This window comes from Stegostoma tigrinum, chromosome 11 (assembly GCF_030684315.1).
Source record: "Stegostoma tigrinum isolate sSteTig4 chromosome 11, sSteTig4.hap1, whole genome shotgun sequence".
Lineage (NCBI taxonomy): Eukaryota > Metazoa > Chordata > Chondrichthyes > Orectolobiformes > Stegostomatidae > Stegostoma > Stegostoma tigrinum.
In genome coordinates this window covers 41,692,590-41,711,637 of record NC_081364.1, presented here as the reverse complement: position 1 = coordinate 41,711,637, position 19,048 = coordinate 41,692,590, and the positions used below count along the sequence as shown (strand labels likewise).

The following is a 19,048-nucleotide window of genomic DNA, read 5'->3' as shown; positions in this document are numbered from 1 at the left end:
AAGTACAACCATTTTTATTAAAAGTAATCAGCGCTGCATTTCTAATGTCAAACTGTTCCCACTTCCTGTTTTGTAAATAATTTTCTGAATGAGCATTTGCTTAAAAACAAATTGCCTTTTTTGCGCCAAATATATGGTTTTGAATGCCCAACATGCACACAAGTGTGGAAAGAACAGATTTCGTGAATGTATGTTTCAGTGGAATTTTAAAACTTTATTTGACGTTTCAGATGATTTAAACATAGCAACAACACAAAGGCAAAGTTTACAAATTATTCTTTACTGACAATTTTTCTGTTGAAATGCAACTCCTGAATTATCATTTGTTACATGATTTATGACACTTGTACAAACAAAGCAACAATTAAAGTGTTGACTATCACATTTCTTTGCTGACATCATTTTGTTCTCTTTGCTCCCCTCAGATTTCCCTGGGAACAGAAGGATGTCCCAGCCTTTCAACTTGTATCATATCTCGATAAATATGTAATTGATTTAGAGAAGGGATTCTGACATTAAAAAACTCAATTCTCTCATGCCCTGCCGAGCGTCCAATGCAGACAAATTTGCTGATTGCATATTAATGGATGCACATATTTATGTTCCTGGTTCCCACTGTGCAAAACTTCTGTCTCAGCCCATCTTTCTGTGCAAAGGAGAAAAGTTAAGATTGAGGCCTCCAGGACTACTTGTACTCATCTCCTAATGGCAACCAAGTGATCAAATCACAGCTCTGCCGTGTTGTAAATGATGTTGGACAATTAACTTACAAGAGGATGGGGAGGCTCCAAAGGTATCTCCATCCTCAAAGACAGAAGGATCCAGCACTTCAAAAGTCAAAGCTGAAGCATTTGCAACCTTCTTCCTCCAGAAGTGCCAAGTGGAAGAACTATCTCAGCCTCAACTGAGGTCCTCAGGGTCACAGATGTCAGCCTTGACAGCCAATTTGGTGACTCCACGTGATATCAAGAAATTTCTGAAGGTGATAATACCACTAACGCTATAGATCCTGGCACCATTCTGGCAGTAAAACTAAAGACTTGAGATGCAGAACTAGTGGTAGTCCGAGCCATGCTACTCCAGTCTAGCTTCAGAACTGGCATCTACCTCACCATGAAAAACCATCCAGATATGTCCTGTCCACAAAAACCAGGACCAATCCAATCCTGCCCATCAATCTATTCTCAGTCATCAATAAGGTGGTTTAATAATCAGTATTATCAAGCTGCACTTACAAAGCAATAGCCTGCTCACTAATGCTAATTTGGGTTCTACCATAGTCACTCAGCTCCTGATTTCAATAAGGGCTTGGTCCAAATGTAGAAAGAAGGACTGACCCCAAGAGGTGAAGTCCGAGTAATTTCCCTTGATATCGAGGTGGTATTTGATTCAATGGGGCATCAGGTAGCGCAATGAAAACTGGACTCAATGGAAATTGGGGAATAACTCTCCATTGGTTGGAGTTATGTTTTTTATTGCACAGTGTTCAGTAGCATCTACAATTCCTCGGCTATTGAAACAGTCTGCCTCCATGTGCAGCAAGTCCTGAAAAACATTCAGGCTTGGGATATTGAGTGACAAGTAAGATTTGCATCACACAAGTGCTAAATAATGACCACCTCCAACAGGAGATCATCTAATCATTGCCCCAAAACAACCAACGGCCTTATCATAGCTGAAACGGCCATAATGAACATCCTGGGGGCTACAACTGACCAGAAATTTAACTGGACTAACCACTTAAATACTGTCACTACATGAGCTGGTAAGAGCGTTGGAATTCTGTGTTGAATAACTCAACTGATGACTCCCCAAAGCCTATCGACCGCCTACAAGGAACAAGTCAAGAATGGATGCAGTAGTCTCCACTTGCCCAGATGAGTGCAGCTTCAACAACACCCAAAGCTTGACACCATAAAGGACAAAGAAGCCCCTTTGATTGGTACCCCATTCACCATCTTAAACACTCACTCCCTCCACGATTATGGTAGCATTTTGTAGCATCTACAAAATACATTCCAGCAACTCAACAAGCTTCCAATGACAGTGCCTTCCAAACTAACAACGTCTGCTCCTAAAAGAACAGGTGATGCAGATACATGGGAACAGTATCCCCTCCACACCACGCACCATCCTGACTTGGAAATTGTTGTTCCTTTTCATTGTTTCTGGATCAAAATCCTGGACTTCCATTCCAAGCACTATCATGGGTGCTCCTGCACCAAATGGACTTGAGGTTCAAAAAGGCAATTCATCACCACCTTCTCATTATCAAATAGTTATGTGCCACAGATGTGCCTTTATTGGCCAAGTTTAGAGTTTGAGAACAGGAAGGTTACGCTGCAACTGTAAAAAAAATGTTGATATAGGCCACAGCTAGAGTATTGTGTGCAGCTCTGGAATTCACATTATAGAAGGGATGAGATAGTGTGCCGATACTATGGCTTTAAGAAGTGTATTTTGTCCTGTATTTTGTGCAGAAAGATTGAGACAGGCATAAGTTGTAGTCTGCTCAAAGCCAATAAAGTAAACAGCATGTGAGGCCTCAGGTTTTTTTTAAGTTAGAATAATAGAAACAGACTGCATGGGACGGGGTGGTAAAATCAAGCTCCCATAAAACCAGGGTTTCTAGTTTTAGATTTTTGCAGTTGCTGGGGATCCTGAAGCTGAATGCGGAAGCTCTAATTCCTCTCTCTGTTTCAGCTAAAACCTGGGGTTCTCTTCCTGCTGTTAGAATTGCAAGAGAGGCAATTTGAATTTGCCTTTGCCAAAGGTGCGTTTATGAAATGTTGTTATATTGCAACAGTCAATTAGTGGTAGTTTTATATATATATAAAGATATATGGGATATATATATACTTTTTAAGCATTTTGAAAGAATTACAGTTCAGCCAATTCTTTTATTTTGATTTGTTTTCTGTATTTTAACTGTAGTGTTAAAATAAAATATGTTGTGCTTAATGTCAAATTGTATGGCCAATTGAATTGCACCTGGAATGCAACGCCTCACACTTAGCTTTAAAATAAGAAAAAGTCAGATTCTAGGTTAGCTTCTTAACATATTTTCAGGGGATTTCGTCTGCTCCTTTAAAACAGCACTGGAAAGAGCGCAGAGGAGATTTACTGCTATGTTGCCTGGGCAGGACGTGTCTAATTATCGAGAGTTTGGATAGACTGGGGTTGTTTTCCTCGGAGCAGAGGGAGTTATGGCAGGTCATGAGATGGATAAAATTATGAGGGCATGGACAGGGTAGACAGAAAGAAACTTTTCCTTTGGCAGAGGGTTCAATGACTGGTGGTATAGGTTTAAGGTAAGGGGCAAGAGGTTTTGAGGGCTTGAAGGGAAAATATATTTTCATTCAAAGGGCTGTAGAATTCTGGAACTCATTGCCTGTAAGGGTGGCAGAGGCACAAGACTGGCACAAACTCATAGGACCAAAGGACCTTGTTTCTGTGCTTCATCGCTGAGAGTTACAGAAGGCTAATATAGCCAGTGATATCCAAAATCAGCTCAAGAGTAGCTATACCAAGGATCAACCCGGGAAGACCACTCATGCTCCTTAACATTATTGGAGTTCTGTGCTGGAAATCTAACAACACTTAGGTTTTGTAGGAATTTTATCAACCACAAATGCATAATTTTCCCATTGCTAACTCCCAAACAAAAACAAGTACGAGCAACAGCACGAGCCCATGAAAATATGAATCTTATGTGATGTGGAATTAAGATAACCATATCCAGCATAGTAAACTGGTAAAGCTAACCCATGCGTCTGCAGACTCAAAGTGATCCACAAGTGAAACAAAAACAAAATGCTGTAATTATTCAGCAGACTAGGCAACATACGTAAAGAGAGAAAGAAGTTAATGTTTTAGGTCAAGAAACTTCCTGATGATCCATTAACTTTGTTTCTCCACCCACAGATGTCACCTAATAATTAGTTCCAGCATATTTTGTTCTAATTTCAGATTTACAATAGTCATCGTATTTCGATTCTGGTCTACAAGTGAATTCATTCAAGGTCCAGTCTACACACCTTGTGGTCTGGAAACAAATTTTGTATGAATCTCTCTTGTTTAAGAATGCAAGGCCTTCCAATAACTCTGGCCATATCAGAAGCTGTTTCAACATAATTGATATGAGACATAATTTTGAATTCTTGGGCATCTCCCTGAATTGGTCTCAACCAGGATCTGAACACAGCAGCAGTATAAACAGGGAAGAATGATGTGTGTCGTTCCTGGTCCCAAATATCAAAACTGATTTAATGTAAAAGCAACACACAAATGTAGGATGGAGTGTTAAGTTTTCTGGTTCATTTTGGAAAGAAATATCACATTATCACTTGTATTGCTGGACAAATGTGAGGTTATTTCTCTCACTCCCCATGTATCTGGTGGATTAGTAAATTGTTACTCAGAATTAGAGAACTGTCACATTGTAGAAGGAGGCCATTCAGTCCATCTGCACTCTGAGCATTTTATCAATCTCCTGTAACCCTGCACTTTGTTTCTATTGAAATAATCATCTAATGTCCTCTCAAATGCCTCAAATGAACCTGCCTCCACCACATTTCCAGGCAGTGCATTATAGACTCTAAATCCTCGCTGCCTGCAAGTTTGTTCTCATCTCGCATTTGTTCAATCTAGAAACAAAGCACTTTAGATTTATGCCCTCTTGTTTCTTGATGCTCTTATAGTGGGGACAGTTTCTCCCCAAGTACTCTGTCCACAGCCCTCATTATTTTGAAAACTTCTACAACTTATCCTCTTCAGGGAAAACAGTCCCAACTTCTCTAATCTATTCTCATAACTGACATTTCTCAACCCTGTACTATTCTTGTAAACCTCTTCTGCTCTCTCTTCAATGCATTTGCATCCTTCCTAAAGTATGCTGGCCGGAACTGTACACCATACTCCAGCTGACGTCTAAATTGTGTCCTTTACAGGTATGGCATATCCACCCTACGATTGTATATTATTCCTCCACAACAGAAGCCTAGAATATTGACTGCTTTATTAACTGTTCTCTGTACCTGTCTTGCTACCTTTAGTTACTTATTTATATATAAACCCAGGTCTCTCTGCTCCTCTGCACCCTTTAGAATTGTACATTTTAGTTTATACTGTCCCTTCATTTTCTTAGTACTGAAACATATCATCTCACATTTCCCCACATTGAACGTCACTTGGCACCTAATTTGACTACTCTGCTAATTTGTCTATGCCTTTTTTGAAGTTCTACACTATCCTCATAGAACATAGAACATTACAGCACAGTACAGGCCCTTTGGCCCTCGATGTTGTGCCGACCTGTCATACTGATCTCAAGCCCATCTAACCTACACTATTCCATGTACGTCCATATGCATGTCCAATGACGACTTAAATGTACCTAAAGTTGGCGAATCTACTACCTTTGCAGGCAAAGCGTTCCATTCCCTTACTACTCTCTGAGTAAAGAAACTACCTCTGACATCTGTCCTATATCTTTCACCCTTCAATTTAAAGCTATGCCCCCTCATGATCGCCGTCACCATCCTAGGAAAAAGGCTCTCCCTATCCACCCTATCTAACTCTCTGATTATTTTATATGTTTCAATTAAGTCACCTCTCAGCCTTCTTCTCTCTAACGAAAACAGCCTCAAGTCCCTCAGCCTTTCCTCGTAAGACCTTCTCTCCATGCCAGGCAACATCCTAGTAAATCTCCTCTGCACCTTTCCAAAGCTTCCACATCCTTCTTACAGTTTACAATGCTCCTAAGTTTAGTATCATCCATAAACTTCCAAATCATACACTGCACACCAAGATGTAGATACTTATACGTGAACCCATGTAGAAACAGCATGGACTCAATACTGAACTCTGCAGAACTCCACCTCAAACTTTCTTCCAGTCTGAAAAATACCCTTTAACCAGAATGCATCCTGTCCCTCAGCCAAGTTTGTGTTCATGTTGCTAATGTCATTTTTATGCCATAAACTATAGTTGTTCTCACAAGTCTGTTGGGTGGCATTTCTTAAAATGCCATTTTGAGGTCCATGTATAGCACGTCAACAGCGTTACCCACATCACCTCTCTGTTACCTCTTCAAGAAACCCCAGTAAATTCTTTAAAAAATGATTTTCCTTTAACAAACCCATGCTGGTTCTTTCAAATTCACCCACATTTTTCCATGCAGCTACTAATGCTATCCTGAATAACTGTTTCTAATAGTTACCCTGCCGCTGGAGTTAAGCTGATTGGTTTGTAATTGCCAGGTTTATCTTAACAACCTTCTTTAAACGAGCATATAATATTTGCAATTCTCCATAACTCTCACATCACCCAGATCCGAGAAAACTGAAAGAATATGGTCAGTTTTCACTTTCACTTCCTTCAATATCCTAACGTTCACTCCATCCAGTCCCAGTACAATATTGACCTTAATTAGCAACAATCCTCAACATTAATTTCAAACCCTTTAGTGACAGAATTTCATCTTCTGTCACGATGATGAGTGGCTTCTGCCTGGTAAGTAAAAGAAATGTAAAGTGCTCATGTAACACCTCAGCTGTGCCTCCTGCTTCCATATTTATATCCCCTCTTTGGTCCTTAATCGGTCCTATGCCTCCGTTTTCATCCTTTAACTACTTCTGTGCCTAAAGACGATTTTTGGATTTTCCTGGATGCTAGATGCCAGACGTTTTTCTTGATTCTTCTTGCTTCTCTTATTTGCTTTTTCATGTCCCTTGGCGCATGAAATGAATGTGACATCTGTGATAAAAATACACAGAACAATTGTGTGGGGAGATTAGATGGTGAGATACTGGCAATGTCACTGGCCTAGTAGCTGAGAGGTTCAGCCTAATGATGTGGGGCAATGGGCTAAAATCCCATCATAGTATCCAATGAAACTTCACTGCAATTAATACATCTGGAATAGAAAGCCAGTCTCAGTCATGTTTACCATGAGAACTACTATTGATCATTGTTAAACCCCACCTGCATGACCAAGATGTTTCTGGGAAGGGAATCTGTCATCTTCACCCAGTCTGGCCCACATGTGAATCTAGTTTCAAAGCAATGTGAATGATTCTAAAAGCCCTCTTAAATGACTTGGCATCCAAGCAAACAGCCTAGAAATGTGTATTCAACTTAAGGGTCATAAACTATCTGGATATATCTTTCTATATACTCATATCCCATTGGGTACTGTGGTCATCCATTTTGTTCAGTAAATTTCTTCAGTTCTGTAACTGAAGGGGCTTCTGTTCTCACATATCCTTTCATGAATTAGTGATAATGGGAACTGCAGATGCTGGAGAATCCAAGATAACGAAATGTGAGGCTGGACGAACACAGCAGGCCCAGCAGCATCTCAGGAGCACAAAAGCTGACGTTTCGGGCCTAGACCCTTCATCAGAGAGGGGGATGGGGTGAGGGTTCTGGAATAAATAGGGAGAGAGGGGGAGGCGGACCGAAGATGGAGAGAAAAGAAGATAGGTGGAGAGGAGAGTATAGGTGGGGAGGTTCAAAATCTCCCCTTCCCCCACCGCATCCCAAAACCAGCCCAGTTCGTCCCCTCCCCCCACTGCACCACACAACCAGCCCAACTCTTCCCCCCCCACCCAGTGCATCCCAAAACCAGTCCAACCTGTCTCTGCCTCCCTAACCTGTTCTTCCTCTCACCCATCCCTTCCTCCCACCCCAAGCCGCACCTCCATCTCCTACCTACTAACCTCATCCCACCTCCTTAACCTGTCTGTCTTCCCTGGACTGACCTATCCCCTCCCCACCTATACTCTCCTCTCCACCTATCTTCTTTACTCTCCATCTTCGGTCCGCCTCCCCCTCTCCCTATTTATTCCAGAACCCTCACCCCATCCCCCTCTCTGATGAAGGGTCTAGGCCCGAAACGTCAGCTTTTCTGCTCCTGAGATGCTGCTGGGCCTGCAGTGTTCGTCCAGCCTCACATTTCGTTATCCTTTCATGAATTCCTTGCTTAGCAAACTGAATTCATACCGCTATGATGATTGTTCTACCTCTCAACTCTTTCACCTATTAGATAAAGGTGAACTTTGAATCATACTTTGATTTGGACCATGAGATACCATTCCTGATGACTGTTGATCAACCAGATCCCAAAATATGTCATGGTTTGCATGATAACTATGGCTTCTGGTTTCTATTACTTAGAAATGTTATCAATTACATTGAATATATTTTTTTCAGCTCTCCATGGGGCTGATAGACTAATGGAGCGATACATTACTTGACATATGATTGCAATGCAACAGCGAATGTGGCACATTGGGATATTTATTCAGATTAGAATTAGTTCCTGGCTCTTTGCAAATACTAATATGAGTAATCATAGGACAAAAGCTAATTTAAAAAATCTAAACTCAGAAACATAGCTCAAACTGTTAATATAGCTCGTGGCAAATCATTCATGGTTATGGAAAGTCTTCAACTACATCTATGTAAGCATTCACTTTTACATTTTTGATGACAAAGGAAGTCCAGTGTAAGCAAAGACATAATGAAAATCCTTCACTGATACTATGTTGCATTGGCAGTATTCGGACTGGACCACCTCAGTCATTGTACCGCAATCATGTTGATGTGCAATATGGCTTTTAAGACACTGTGCTCTGTAAGCTGTTCAGTCAAATTTACAATTTTTTAAATGGTTTGTGGCAAGTATAATTACATACAATGCTTTGGCAGGTGTACACACTAAACAAAAAGACAAGTAACTGGGCACACCCACCCCACACCTGCCACAGCCCCCAGTGGTATGCCAACAGGACAACAGTTGTCTTTTAAAGATCAGGGTTATGTATTGTAAGTCCACAACAGCTGCTTTTCATTTTTAACTTTTTAGAATGACATCCATGACCCATCTTATAGGTCATTACAAAATATAGCTTCAAATAATATAGAGTTAGATAGCTAAATACACAATTTTTTTTGGAAAAGGATGAAAATAGTTTGACTAACTTTAGTTCCTTGCTCTAACCTGTTTATAGTATCAATCCAATTCAATACATATATTTCAAAACTCTGTCTCACAAATTGCTAACTGAGAAACCAATCTCTGTCAATGATGTCAGTATCCCTTGACTGTGATAAGTCATGTAACAACCAAGTTTGCTTTTCTTAGTTTTCAGTTACGACAAAAAACATGAAAGATATTGGCATCGTTTTCCTTATGTCTAGACTACTTAGCAGTAACTTAACATGCACTGCAAAATGGCAAGTGATCTTTTAAATTGTAACATTATTGTGCTGAGATCACAATCTACATTTGCTTCATTTATTTAAAACTATATATTACATTTAACAACAATGGGGGAGGTTTGTGTGTGTTATTTGTTTATCAATTGTGATCCTGAAAATGAAATAACTTACAGTTCAAAACAGCACAGAATTTCCTACTATAAACAGGCCAGAGGATCCAAATCTAAATTAATGAAAACATAAAGCAGTAAAATGTTCCGGCAAATAACTTTTGGGACGAAATATCTGTAGCCATTCATTTGTCCATTCCTGTAGCTCCAGGAGTACACTAGAAGTACATGGTTTGAAATAGTCACTGCTAGACCTCAGCTTCATATTAGGGATTCCATATAGCCTTGTGTGATCTAGATTGTGCATGTACAGTAATGTTTATAATGTGTCTAAAGGAAAGGACTTCAACTAACTGGAGTTCCATAAACTCAGACGGCATCATTGTTACTGTGGCAAGTCATCGCAGGCCAATAAATGGTCATAGTCAAACTCATCTTGAAATCCAGGCCAAATGCTGGCGTACATGGATTTCAGCAAGGCGTTCGATAAGGTTCCCCACAGTAGGCTATTAGCGAGTTTTGAGAAGATTTGTAGCTCAGGTTGAGGTTCTGGATGTGAGTTTGCTCGCTGAGCTGGGAGGTTAGTTTTCAGACGTTTCGTCACTTTTTTTTAAATTGAAAAAATATACTTTATTCGTAAGATGTACAAAAAATAAAACACATTTACACACCTACCCAGTCATGCAAGCCGCTCCAGGTTACTCAGGGGGTAAATACACCAACTAAAGGAAATAAACAAAGAAGGAAAAAAAAACAAAGCAAAGAAAACGCCCCGACAGTCGTCACCCCGCACAGTCCCAGTTGGCCCCCTGACCAGTTGGGGAAGGCGCCAGCTGGGCCCAGTTACCAGATAGGGTTCTTTTTTCTATTCTGGACGAGGGGTTTCATACCGTGGTCTTTCCCCACCGCGCCTTGGCGGCGGCTGCCCCAAGCTTTAGCACGTCCCTCAGCACGTAGTCCTGGACCTTGGAATGCGCCAGTCTGCAACACTCGGTCGGGGTCAGTTCTTTCAGCTGGCAGCCCAAAGAGCGTCTTTCACCGCATTGATGGTCCTCCAGGCGCAGTTGATGTTGGTCTCGGTGTGCGTCCCGGGAAACAGCCCGTAGAGCACGGAGTCCCGCGTCACGGAGCTGCTCGGGACGAACCTCGACAAATACCACTGCATCCCCCTCCAGACCTCCTGCACATAGGCACACTCCAGAAGGAGGTGATCGACAGTCTCGTCCCCCCTGCAGCCACCTCGAGGGCAGCGTGCGGTGGTGCAGAGATTCCGGGCATGCATAAAGGATCTCACTGGCAGAGCCCCTCTCACCGCCAGCCAAGAGATGTCCTTCTGCTTGTTTGAAAGTTCTGGCGATGAGGCATTCTGCCAAACGACTTTGGCAGTCTGCGTGGGGAACCACACGACGGGATCCACCCTCTCCTTTTCCCGAAGGGTCCCGAGGATACTACGTGCTACCCACTGCCTGACGGCCTTGTGGTCAAAGGTGTTTCCCTTCAAAAATTTCTCCACGAAGGACAGGCGGTACGGAACGGTCCAACTACTCGGAGCGTTCCGCGGCAACGAGGCCAGGCCCATCCTTCGCAACACCGGGGACAGGTAGAACCTCAGTAAGTAGTGACACTTGGGTGTTTGCGTACTGAGGATCTACGCACAGCTTGATGCAGCCGCACACAAAGGTAGCCATCAGGGCGAGGGTGGCGTTCGGTACACCCTTTCCCAGGTCTTTGTACATGGTGTCCCTGCGGACCCGGTCCATCCTTGACCCCCAAATGAAGTGGAAGATGGCCTGGGTGACTGCAGCGGCGCAGGCCCAGGGAATACGCCAGGCCTGCGCCACATACAACAGCACCGAAAGCCCCTTGCACCTGACAACCAGGTTCTTACCCGCGATGGAGGGGGACCGGAGCGTCCACCTGCCCAGCTTCTGCTTCAATTTGGTGATATGCTCCTCCGAAGTCTTAGTGCACGCCCCAGCTCCACCAAACCAAACACCCAGCACCTTCAGGTAGTCTGTCCTGATGGTGAAGGGGATGAAGGGGATGAAGGAGCGGTCATCCCAGTTCCCGAAGATCATGGCCTCGCTCTTACCCCTATTGACTTTGGCACCCGAGGCCAGTTGTCCAATAGTCTACTCACCGACCGACGATCGGTGCAGAAGACGGCGACATCGTCCATGTACAGGGAGGTCTTGACCTGAAGGCCTCCGCTGCCTGGGATAGTCACGCCCTTCAGGCTCATGTCCTTCCTGATGGATGCGGCGAAGGGCTCCACACAGCACACGAACAAGGCAGAAGAGCGCGGGCAGCCCTGCCTGACTCCAGATCTAACAGGAAAACTGTCTGATTCCCACCCGTTGATCGAGACTGCGCTAATGATGTTGGCATAGAGCAGCCGGATCCAATTGCGGATGCCCTCCCCGAACCCCAATTTGGAGAGGACGTCCCTCATGTAAGCATGAGAGACCCTGTCGAAGGCCTTCTCCTGGTCCAGGCTGACAAGGCAGGTGTCCACCCGCCTGTCCTGTACGTAGGCGATCGTATCCCTGATGAGCGCGAGACTCTCAGCGATCTTCCTGCCCGGCACAGCACAGGTTTGGTCAGGGTGAATCACCGACTCCAGGACAGACCTGACCCAGTTGGCTATGACCTTGGCCAGGATTTTGTAGTCCACGTTCAATAGTGAAATGGGATGCCAATTCTTAATTTCTTCCCTCTCCCCCGTCCTCTTGTAAATGAGGGTGATGATACCCTTCCTCATGGACTTGCACATTTCCCCTGCCCGAAGCGCACTATCGTACACCTCCAGCAGGTCCTGGCAGACCAGGTCCCACAGAGCGGAATCCAGCTCGACCGGTAAGCCGTCGCTTCCGGGAGTCCTATTCCTCTCCAAGGACTTGAGGGCTCTCGTCAACTCGTCCAGGGATATCGGCCGGTCCAGCCACTCCCTCGTGCCGTCGAAGACCTCCGTGATAGACGAAAGGAACGACTCGGAGGCCGTGCTGTCCGTGGGCTTCGTGTCGTACAGTCCGGCATAGAAGGATCTGCTGATCCTCAAAATGTCGGGCCGAGACGATGTCACCGAGCCGTCGTCCTCCTTCAGCCGGCTAAGCACAGAGCTCTCTTTGTGCACCTTCTGAAAGAAGAAACGCGAGCACGTCTCGTCCTGCTCCACGGAGTGGACCCTGGACCGGAAGATTATCCTGGAGGCCTCCGCGGCGAACAGCGAGGCTTGCTGGCCCCTCACCTCGCGGAGGTCCTCCGTGACATCGACCCCCATCAACTGCAGAAGGAGCAGGTTCTGCACCCTTTTCTGGAGTAGCGACAGCTTTCCCCGCCTCTCTCTTGCCTTCTGAACACCCTTGAGTACAAAGAACCTCTTGATGTTCTCCTTCACTGTCTCCCACCAGTCGCCTGGAGACTCAGAGGGGTTTCACAGTTCTCCAACCGGCATACTCCCTCTTAAGCTCCTCGACGTTCTCTGGGGTCAACAGAGTCGTGTTGAGCTTCCACGTCCCCTTGCCGGCCGGCTGGTCGTCCTGTAAGTGACAGTCGGCCAGCAGGAGGCAGTGGTCAGAGAAGAACACCAGCTCGACGCAGGTGGACCTGACCGAGAACATCCGTGACACAAACAGGAAGTTTATCCTTGAGTGGATAGACCCGTCTGGCCGCGACCAGGTGTACCTCTGCTGCGCTCCATCTGCAGGGGTGCTGAAGATGTCGAACAGCTTGGCGTTCTTCACCGTGCCCATCAGGAATCTGGACGTGACGTCCAGTTGACTCCCCCCAACCACTGTCCCCATGCCAGATCTTCCATCTGCATCAATGATGCAGTTGAAGTCTCCGCCTAGGATGACCGGCCTGGACGTAGCCAGCAGGGGTGGAAGCCGCTGCAGGACGGCCAACCGCTCACTCCGTACCGCTGGGGCGTACACGTTGATCAGCCTCAGGGGAGCGTTCCCAAAGGTGATGTCAGCCACTAGGAGGCGCCCCCCCCACCACCACCACCTCCTGAACTTGAGAGATGGTGAAGTTGCGCCCCCGCAGCAGAATAGCCAGGCCCGAGGAGCGACAGTCGTTACCCCCCGACCAGATCGAAGGCCCACACGTCCAGGCGCCGGACCATTTCCCGTACCTGCTGAGGTGCGGTATCCCGCACTCCTGCAGAAACAGGAGGTCTGCCTTGACGGTGGTCAGGTAGGCCAACATGGACACACATCTTGCGGTTGACTTGACGCTGTGCACATTAATGCTCGCAACTCATACTCCCATTGTGGGCAGTGACCGCATTACCCTCCCCAAGTCCAACGTCCAGCCCCTCCATCTGTCCCTGCATGCCCATTGCCCGGGCTAACTGCTGGACGCTCTCTGGGCTCAGGAAACCGACGGTGCTGCCTTCTGGGTGGCATCCCCCCGTCAAGGGTGCGGAGGCAGGAGGGTCCGGCTCCGGGTCAGGCTGGGGACGCACTGTTTCCTCCTTCCCGCCTGGAAGTCCCGGGGGGCCCTCCAGTGCTCCAGCGGCACTTGACTGGGTGTTGGAGGGAGCCTCAGGACGCCTCCCGTCACCTGGAAGCGGGGTGCTGCTTTCCTTCCCCCTCGAGATCTTTAACTTCTGCTTCGGGTGGGCCCTCTCCGAATCCCCCTCGTCAGAGGAGCTCTTATGGCCCCCCTGTAGCTGCCTCTTCCCGCCTGATGGTTGCGGTTCCTGGGTCCGTCGACGCACCTCCCTCCTTGCTTTCCGGACTATTGTCCACTCCCTTGGGTCGCCTGTCACCGCCTCCATCGACTCCGGGTTGTCAGGGGGGAAATCGGAGCCTGCAGGGGTGCTTTGCTGGCCTCGGGCCCATCCTGCGGGGCTGGGCCCCCTGCACGGCCTGGCCCTCCTGCACATTAGTGGGGTCCTTGCTGGGCCCTGGTGCCTTCCTCTCCTCCAGGGTGGCTGGCCCCGCATTGCCCCTGCCGGCGACCTGGGCGTAGGTGGTCCCCCGCCGCGGGCATGCCCCACAGAGGTGGCCCGCTTCCCCGCAAAGGTTGCAGCTTTTCTCTTGGGGGCAATCCTTTGCAAGGTGTCCCTCCTCCCTGCAGTTCCTGCAGATGGTGGCTTTGCAGTCGGCTGCCACGTGACCTGACCTACCACAGGCATGGCAGACTTTAGGTTGCCCTGCATAGGTCAGGTAGCCCCTGCTCCCGCCGATCGCGAAGCTGGACAGTGGGTGTACGACATTCCCGTCCGCGCCCATCCTCAGCGTCACCTTGACCTGCCTCTTACTCGTCCAGATGCCAAAGGGGTCCATGATGTCAGTTAGGTTCCCTTCCACCTTCACATGCCTTCCGAGGAAGGTCAGGACATCAACTGCTGGCACATGCGGGTTGTACATATGTACAGTCACCATACGGCTCCTCTGTGCTGGCATCACAAACAGCGGGACAGCGGTCAATACAGAGAGGGGGCCCTCACCTTCTTTCTCCTCGAAAACCTCCAGCAAGTGCTCGCAAAGCTTGGCGCTCCTGAAGGTCACGTCGTAAAAACCTCCTCCGGGGAAATCCTGCAGGCAGTAAATGTCCGCAGCAGCAAACCCACAACAGTCCAAAAGGACCCTCTTCACGAAGAAGGTGTGGTCCACAGGTGCACCTTCATCCACCTTCTTTACAGAAACACGGATGGTGTTCCGGACCCCCGACCTGGGGCATGGGCACTTGCCGCAGCCATCGTTGCAGGTTGGCTGCTCCCCTGAGCCAGCGTTAGGCCGAAGCCAGCATTAAGATCCACTGGTCGCAAGGGTGCACAGCCAACCCGACGTCCTCCTTTTACCTCCAAGACAGCACGCTCCTCCTCTCGGTCCACAAGAGTGGGTCTTTATTTTGTTCCGGATGTAAGCTGGCTCACTGAGCTGTAAGGTTTGTTCCCAGATGTTTTGTCACCATTCTAGGCAACATCAACAGTGAGCCTCCAACGAAGCGCTGGTGTTATGTCCCGCTTTCTATTTATCTGGTTACGTTTCCTTGGGTTGGTGATGTCATTTCCTGTGTTGGTGATGTCATTTCCTGTTCTTTTTCTCAGGGGATGGTAGATTGGTGGTAGATTCGCCAACTTTAAGTACATTTAAGTCGTCATTGGATAAGCATATGGATGTACATGGAATAGTGTAGGTTAGATGGGCTTCAGATTGGTATGACAGGTCGGCACAACATCGAGGGCCGAAGGGCCTGTACTGTGCTGTAATGTTCTATGTTCTATGCAGGGATTTGTAAGCTTGTTGATTTTTTTGGCAAGACATTCTTATTTTTAAAGAAGATTCGTTCAAACAGAACCAACAAAGCAATTCAATTGCCATTCTGGGAAGCTGTGACATCAAGTCCCACCTTGAAACAAACATTCTAATGCTGTAACTGGGTTCTTCATTGGACTAGAGCATGAGGTGCAACATAGTTGTGGAGTTGACTATCACTGGCAAGTTAATCTATGTCTATCCAACTGACCCTTCAAACTCTGTGGTATCAATGGCAAAAGTCTTACGCTGAGATGAACCTACATAGCAGGCACATTTTCACTTCTGTGAAATACACTGTGCAGGTTTTCTTCATAGAATCCCTACAATGTGGAAACAGGCCCTTTGGCCCAACAAGTCCATACCGAACCTCAGTGCATCCCACCCAGACCCATCCCCCTATAACCCACCTAAGTTACACAACCCTGAACACTATGGGCAATTTAGCATGGTCAAACCACCTAGCCTGCACATCTTTGGACTGTGGGAGGAAACCGGAGCACCCGGAGGAAACCCACACAGACACAGGGAGAATGTGCAAACTCCACACAGACAGACACCTGAGGCTAGAATCAAGCAGGGGTCCTTGGTGCTGTGAAGCAGCAGTGCTAACCACTGTGCCGCCCATTTTCATTAACTCAGGTAGTTAAGAGGTAGTTAAGAGTTCTGAGCATTCGGGTACAAATGTCATGAATGCAATCCTGGGTTACTAGCTGGCCAGATGAGAAGCTGTGATAACCATTACTTGGATTTTAATGGCAGATACTTTTAAGAAATCATTAAAAGTCTGATGTGTCCTGCTGAAAGCTTTTCTTATTTTAGTCAGTAGTTTCCTGCAGTATTGTTTGGCATGAATAGGAATTTACATGTTCTATATAAATGTGGTGAAGAAATTCACTTGCACAAAAACAACTGAGGAAGAAGTTTGAAATGACCAGTTTTTCAACAATCAGGCACTTCTTAACGAATGGATTGAAAATAAATAAATACATACAGCACTGCATGGGACTGCCCCTGAAAAGGGTCTGGTGTTCACAATGACATTAACCCTTAGCAACTGATTGTAAAGCAGGCTCCGCACCAGCATTATTCTGCATGCTCATTAAAATGATTGCCAAGGCACAGCCAGCACTAATTGTGTTCTTCGCTGGCTGCACATATCAGCAGGTGGCCAGCATCTTAACTTCCGAACATCACTTAAAGCTAGCCTGCAGCCTTAAAAAAGGAGGTATACTGTGGCTAGGGCAGGTGCTAGCAATCATGCAGCAAGTGAATGTAACTTTGGAAACAGGAAAGAATGACACAATGAGAGAGAAAAGAGAGCATGTTCCAAGGTTGTCTGATGTGGACTGGAAGCTTGGTGGATGAGGTGGAAAACAAGAGAGGTGTTCCATACTTTTAAGGGACCAAGAGGCCGAAAGACATGGTCAACAGGAAGGTAGAGGCCAATGCCAGGAGTCAAGACCGGAGGATGTGGATTCAATGCTGCCAAAGATTCAATAACCTCACATGACTAGCCATGCCTGTGAATGCATCTTGAAAGGAAATATGCGACCATATGAACGAATGGCATATGAGGCTCCTCGAAAAACCATACACCATTAACAATCTTTATCAATTAGGAATCAAGCCAACATTCATGAGTTCCTACCATCCAATCTCTACACAACACTGCTGCAAGCCTCATGTACTCAGCTGATAGGGTTGTACACACTAATGCTATCTGACCATGGCAGCACAAGATTGCATGGCACTCACTGATACAGTGCCAGCCAGGAGATAAACTGAGGGGAATACATGTGTCTGCATGTTCTACACCAGTGGGGAAACTATGCTAACTATAATAGGGTCAGCCATTTGCTGAACCTCTGGCCAATACCAGAACTGAAAACATGAAAGATACCCGTATTCTCAAGCCTCATGCTCTTTCTCATATCTGACTCCCCAAACAGGCCCATTACATTATTTTCTGATTTACAAGCTGAAGGTGATGCAAGTATGTACTTTTGGTTTTCTGTACATTCCTGCATCTTAGCTGTGCTCTTATAATTTCAGATACCCTCAAGGTACCACCTGTACTAGCAGGGGAAGAACAGCAAGAGTTATGAAGAAGGCATGGCACTATCAGTTGATTTTGCACTTGCAGATTTCATCTCAGATAGTGATGCTGCCTCGACTTCATACAATAAGTTAAACAGATGATTTGCAATTTGTCAGAAGCTGTTCATAGGTTGGCTGTAGACAGATGTCATGACTATGAAGCAAGTGTCTGGTACACTTGCCTTCATTGGTCAGTGCTTTGAGTATAGGAGTTGGAATGTCATGTTGAGGTTGTACAGGAAATGGGCAAGGCCAGTTTTGGAATACTGTGTTCAATCATGATCACCCTTCTTTAGGAAGGATGTTGTTAAACTTGAGAGGATGCACAGAAGATGTAGTAGGATGTTGCCAGGGTTGGAGGGCTTCAGCTATATGGAGAGGCTGAATAGGCTGGGGTTATTTTCCCTGGAGCGTCAGAGGTTGAGGGGTAACCTTATCAAGGTTTAGAAAATCATGAGGGACATGGAGGGTTAATAGCTAAGGTCTTAGCTTCCAGGGAAGGGGAGACCAAAACTAGAGGGCATTTGGTTTAAAAAGTGAGAGGGGAAAGATTAAAAAGGGACCCAAGGGCTAACTTTTTCACACAGAGGGTGGTGCGTGTATAGGGGAAATGAGCTGCCAGAGGAAGTGGTGGGCGTTGGTACAATTAAAACATTTAAAAGGTATCTGGATGGGTATCTGAATAGGAAGAGTTTAGAGGGATATGGGCCAAATGCTGGAAAATGGGAATAGATTAATTTCGGATATCTGGTCAGCATGGACGAGTTAGACCAAAAGGGTCTGTTTCCTTGCTTTAGAACTCTATGACACTCTAATTCAATGGGATAGCAAGACTTGGTTTTCAATGCACCACCTGATTCATGACAAAGTTTGGGGTTCATCCAGGATTGAATGATTTGAAACAGAGGCATCAAGGATTTAGTTGTGGGAGGAGTAATTGAAACGGGTGAAGGAAAATGCCAGGTTCCATGTTGCATTCAACACATGGCACTGGAAACAGCACAGGATTTCCTGCAGGTGGCATAGTTGTTCCTGGCAGTCTCAAGGGAAATATCACAGAAGATGACTTGATGGGTATACTAGGGTAACATGCTAGAAATCAAGCCTCACTATTCCTAGAGTCATCACAAAAGGTAAAGGTTTTAGATAAGGATGCAAAACCTCCCTAATTTATCTGATTTACAGACCAAAGTTGACAGAAAGCACACATAAGTTTCTGTACTATTCCAAGTTGTAACACACACACACACACACACACACACACACACACACACACACACACACCCACCCCACAAAATAAAGATGGGTTATGGAAGAATGGAATAACTGGGAAATCAGTTCTTT

The 19,048-nt window shown here is 46.0% G+C and overlaps 1 protein-coding gene across 10 annotated transcripts in view; it reads right to left on the bottom strand.

The window, feature by feature from the left end:
* The window catches only part of foxp1b (forkhead box P1b), a 483,509-nt gene that overhangs the window by 148,405 nt on the left and 316,056 nt on the right, over positions 1-19,048 (bottom strand). The gene's annotated exons all lie outside the window — the stretch shown is intronic.